Here is a 6,000-nt window from a genome sequence, read left to right as displayed (position 1 = left end):
ATTTCTTTCTTCAGAGATTTGAAGTTTTTATCATACAGATCTTTCACCTCCTTAGTTAGAGTCACGCCAAGATATTTTATATTATTTGTGACTATTGAGAAGGGTGTTGTTTCCCTAATTTCTTTCTCAGCGTGTTTATTCTTTGTATAGAGAAAGGCCATTGACTTGTTTGAGTTTATTTTATATCCAACTACTTCACCGAAGCTGTTTATCAGGTCTAGGAGTTCTCTGGTAGAACTTTTAGGGTCACTTATATATACTATCATATCATCTGCAAAAAGTGATATTTTGACTTCCTCTTTTCCAATTTGTATCCCCTTGATCTCCTTTTGTTGTCGAATTGCTCTGGCTAATACTTCAAGTACTATGTTGAAAAGGTAGGGAGAAAGTGGGCAGCCTTGTCTAGTCCCTGATTTTAGTGGGATTGCTTCCAGCTTCTCTCCATTTACTTTGATGTTGGCTACTGGTTTGCTGTAGATTGCTTTTATCATGTTTAGGTATGGGCCTTGAATTCCTGATCTTTCCAAAACTTTTATCATGAATGGGTGTTGGATCTTGTCAAATGCTTTTTCTGCATCTAACGAGATGATCATGTGGTTTTTGTCTTTGAGTTTGTTTATATAATGGATTACATTGATGGATTTTCGTATATTAAACCATCCCTGCATCCCTGGAATAAAACCTACTTGGTCAGGATGGATGATTGCTTTAATGTGTTCTTGGATTCGGTTAGGGAGAATTTTATTGAGGATTTTTGCATCGATATTCATAAGAGAAATTGGTCTGAAGTTCTCTATCTTTGTTGGATCTTTCTGTGGTTTAGGTATCAGAGTAATAGTGGCTTCATAAAATGAGTTGGGTAGAGTACCTTCTACTTCTATTTTGTGAAATAGTTTGTGCAGAATTGGAATTAGATCTTCTTTGAAGGTCTGATAGAACTCTGCACTAAACCCATCTGGTCCTGGGCTTTTTTTGGTTGGGAGACTATTAATAACTGCTTCTATTTCTTTAGGTGATATGGGACTGTTTAGATGGTCAACTTGATCCTGATTCAACTTTGGTACCTGGTATCTGTCCAGAAATTTGTCCATTTCGTCCAGGTTTTCCAGTTTTGTTGAGTATAGCCTTTTGTAGAAGGATCTGATGGTGTTTTGGATTTCTTCAGGATCTGTTGTTATGTCTCCCTTTTCATTTCTGATTTTGTTAATTATGATGCTGTCCCTGTGCCCTCTAGTTAGTCTAGCTAAGGGTTTATCTATCTTGTTGATTTTCTCAAAGAACCAACTCCTCGTTTGGTTAATTCTTTGAATAGTTCTTCTTGTTTCCACTTGGTTGATTTCACCCCTGAGTTTGATTATTTCCTGCCGTCTACTCCTCTTGGGTGAATTTGCTTCCTTTTTTTCTAGGGCTTTTAGATGTGTTGTCAAGCTGCTAGTATGTGCTGTCTCCCGTTTCTTCTTGGAGGCACTCAGCGCTATGAGTTTCCCTCTTAGAAATGCTTTCATTGTGTCCCATAGGTTTGGGTACGTTGTGGCTTCATTTTCATTAAACTCTAAAAAGTCTTTAATTTCTTTCTTTATTCCTTCCTTGACCAAGGTATCATTGAGAAGAGTGTTATTCAGTTTCCACGTGAATGTTGGCTTTCCATTATTTATGTTGTTATTGAAGATCAGTCTTAGGCCATGGTGGTCTGATAGGATACATGGGACAATTTCAATATTTTTGTATCTATTGAGGCCTGTTTTGTGACCAATTATATGGTCAATTTTGGAGAAGGTCCCGTGAGGTGCTGAGAAGAAGGTATATCCTTTTGTTTTAGGATAAAATGTTCTGTAGATATCTGTCAGGTCCATTTGTTTCATAACTTCTGTTAGTTTCACTGTGTCCCTGTTTAGTTTCTGTTTCCACGATCTGTCCATTGAAGAAAGTGGTGTGTTGAAGTCTCCCACTATTATTGTGTGAGGTGCAATGTATGCTTTGAGCTTTACTAAAGTGTCTCTAATGAATGTGGCTGCCCTTGCATTTGGTGCGTAGATATTCAGAATTGAGAGTTCCTCTTGGAGGATTTTACCTTTGATGAGTATGAAGTGTCCCTCCTTGTCTTTTTTGATAACTTTGGGTTGGAAGTCGATTTTATCCGATATTAAAATGGCTACTCCAGCTTGTTTCTTCAGTCCATTTGCTTGGAAAATTGTTTTCCAGCCTTTCACTCTGAGGTAGTGTCTGTCTTTTTCCCTGAGATGGGTTTCCTGTAAGCAGCAGAATGTTGGGTCCTGTTTGTGTAGCCAGTCTGTTAGTCTATGTCTTTTTATTGGGGAATTGAGTCCATTGATATTAAGAGATATTAAGGAAAAGTAATTGTTGCTCCCTTTTATTTTTGTTGTTAGAGTTGGCATTCTGTTCTTGTGGCTGTCTTCTTTTTGGTTTGTTGAATGATTACTTTCTTGGTTGTTCTAGGGCGTGATTTCCGTCCTTGTATTGCTTCTTTTCTGTTATTATCCTTTGAAGGGCTGGATTCGTGGAAAGATATTGTGTGAACTTGGTTTTGTCGTGGAATACTTTGTTTTCTCCATCTATGGTAATTGAGAGTTTGGCCACGTATAGTAGCCTTGGCTGGCATTTGTGTTCTCTTAGTGTCTGTATAACATCTGTCCAGGCTCTTCTGGCTTTCATAGTCTCTGGTGAAAAGTCTGGTGTAATTCTGATAGGCCTTCCTTTATATGTTACTTGACCTTTCTCCCTTACTGCTTTTAATATTCTATCTTTATTTAGTGCATTTGTTGTTCTGATTATTATGTGTCGGGAGGAATTTCTTTTCTGGTCCAGTCTATTTGGAGTTCTGTATGCTTCTTGTATGATCATGGGCATCTCTTTTTTTATGTTTGGGAAGTTTTCTTCTATTATTTTGTTGAAGATATTAGCTGGCCCTTTAAGTTGAAAATCTTCATTCTCATCAATTCCTATTATCCGTAGGTTTGGTCTTCTCATTGTGTCCTGGATTACCTGGATGTTTTGAGTTAGGATCCTTTTGCATTTTGTATTTTCTTTGACTGTTGTGTCGATGTTCTCTATGGAATCTTCTGCACCTGAGATTCTCTCTTCCATTTCTTGTATTCTGTTGCTGATGCTCGCATCTATGGTTCCAGATCTCTTTCCTAGGGTTTCTATCTCCAGCGTTGCCTCGCTTTGGGTTTTCTTTATTGTGTCTACTTCCCCTTTTAGTTCTAGTATGGTTTTGTTCATTTCCATCACCTGTTTGGCTGTGTTTTCCTGCTTTTCTTTAAGAGCCTGTAACTCTTTAGCAGTGCTCTCCTGTAAATCTTTAAGTGACTTATGAAAGTCCTTCTTGATGTCCTCTATCATCATCATGAGAAATGTTTTTAAATCTGGGTCTAGATTTTCGGTTTTGTTGGGGTGCCCAGGACTAGGTGGGGTGGGAGTGCTGCGTTCTGATGATGGTGAGTGGTCTTGATTTCTGTTAGTAGGATTCTTACGTTTGCCTTTCGCCATCTGGTAATCTCTGAAGCTAGCTGTTTTAGTTGTCACTGTTAAGAGCTTGTTCTTCAGGTGACTCTGTTAGCCTCTATGAGCAGACCTGGAGGGTAGCACTCTCCTTAGTTTCAGTGGGCAGAGTATTCTCTGCAGGCAAGCTCTCTTCTTGCAAGGCAGGTACCCAGATATCTGGTGTTCGAACCAGACTCCTGGCAGAAGTTCTGTTCCACTCACTAGAGGTCTTAGGATCACGTGTGGAATCCTGTGTGGGCCCTTGCGGGTGTCAGGCGACTCAGCTGGCAAGGTAGCCGGGGCTCGAGTGGAGTGGAAGGGGTTTGTGCCCCAGATCAAGCCGGGTAGCCTGCTTCCCTATGTACCGCAGTCTCAAGTTCCACGCGATTGGATTGGGGTAGGTGCTGTGTTCCACTCACCATAGGTCTTAGGGTCCCGTGGGGAGTCCCGTGTGGGCCCTTGCGGGTGTTGGGCAAGACTCTGCTGTCAAGGTAGCCCGGGGCTCGAGTCTCGAGTCGAGCGGAAGGGACTTGTGCCCCAGATCAGGCCCGGGTAGCCTGCTTCCCTATGTACCGCAGTCTCAAGTTCCACGCGATTGGATTGGGGCAGGCACTGTGATCCACTCACCAGAGGTCTTAGGGTCCTGTGGGGAGTCCCGTGTGGACCCTTGCGGGTGTTGGGCAAGACTCTGCTGGCAAGGTAGCCCGGGGCTCGAGTCTCGAGTCGAGCGGAAGGGACTTGTGCCCCAGATCAGGCCCGGGTAGCCTGCTTCCCTATGTACCGAAGTCTCAAGTTCCGCGCGATTGGATTGGGGCAGGCACTGTGATCCACTCACCAGAGGTCTTAGGGTCCCGTGGGGAGTCCCGTGTGGACCCTTGCGGGTGTTGGGCAAGACTCTGCTGGCAAGGTAGCCCGGGGCTCGAGTCTCGAGTCGAGCGGAAGGGACTTGTGCCCCAGATCAGGCCCGGGTAGCCTGCTTCCCTATGTACCGCAGTCTCAAGTTCCGCGCGATTGGATTTGGGCAGGCACTGTGGTCCACTCACCAGAGGTCTTAGGGTCCCGTGGGGAGTCCCGTGTGGGCCCTTGCGGGTGTTGGGCAAGACTCTGCTGGCAAGGTAGCCCGGGGCTCGAGTCTCGAGTCGAGCGGAAGAGCATGTGAAGCATTCTTAAGCATTAGGTAAGGTTAGGTGTCATTTATCTGAAGGCCAAGCACAATGAAATGATGTTTTGATGCCTTTATGAGAATAAAAAAATCCATGTCTCAAACTAATATTTATAGATTTTGTCAGTTGCATTTAATGTGTTAGTGTTATGAAATATAACATGGCAAGGGAGTACCTTTGGTGGGCTCATGCAAGGTGTGCCCCTGAGAAATTATACCATGCAACAGACCTGGTATAAAATGGATTTATTGGGGGAGGGGAGAAGAGTGAGGAACTGGGGAAGGGATAGAGGCAGACAGACAGAAGAAGCAAAGTCATTCGGTCAGAAAAAGTAGGGCAGAGAACAGATAGAGGGGAAGCTGAGAACAAAGACAGAGACAGAGAGCTCAGAAACAAGAACAATGGGAACAGAGAGAAGGGGCTGGGCCTGGAACAGTGAGATGGGGCTAATCAGTTCTTTTATCCTGCCTCACAGTTAGCAGTCTAGTTTGTTTCAAGAAACAAATATACTTTCTGTCAATGAATTCTGTAAGTGAACAGGAAATATTTTCATCTCTCAGAGCTGACAGTGTTAATTTTATAGTGTTTATAGGAGATTTTTTGGGACTATTTTCTTAAGAACAGTGTAAGCCAGGTATGTTGTCACATTCCTGTATAGCACCTACATGGAATGCTGAACCAAAACATTCTAGACCTTACTAGACATACAAAAAAATACTAAGTGCCTGTCTCAAAAATAAAATAAATGAAATAAAACCAAACCAATGTGCCTTCTATATTTGTAACTTGTACCTTCGGGAACTAATAAGATAATGAATCAAAAATAAATTTCAATTATCCTTATGAATAAAAATAATTAGAAATGTTAAGAAGGTTAAAAAAATCACTACAGGGAGGGGGAGGGGTCCTGGGTGGGAAAGCAGACAAGGAGAAGAGGAGAGGAACATGATCAGGTATTGTGGGGGTGGGAAAAAGGACTGAAGCGCTGAGGACTAGCAAAAAGAATGGAAACAGGCATCTTTGATATGTAGGAGGTTAGAAAACCCTCTAGAATATACCACAGACCTGGGAGGTGAGAGATTCTCAGGACTCAAAGGGAGGGACCTTAGATGAAATGCCCTGCAGTGGGGAGAGGGAACTTGTAGAGTCTTCCTCCAGTGGAGAGACAGGACATCAAGTGGAAAGATGGGGTTGCCATCCCACAGTCAAAAGCTCTAACCCAGAATTGTTTCTGTCTGAAAGAACTACTGGAAAAAAAATGGAGAAAAGCCTAAGGAAAAGGAGATCCAATGACAGGCCCAAATTGGGATCCAGCTCAAGGAGAGGCATCAAG

The sequence above is a fragment of the Mus musculus genome, chromosome X (assembly GCF_000001635.26).
Source record: "Mus musculus strain C57BL/6J chromosome X, GRCm38.p6 C57BL/6J".
NCBI lineage: Eukaryota > Metazoa > Chordata > Mammalia > Rodentia > Muridae > Mus > Mus musculus.
The sequence above is the reverse complement of the archived record's forward strand: the minus strand, read 5'-3'. Positions refer to the sequence as shown.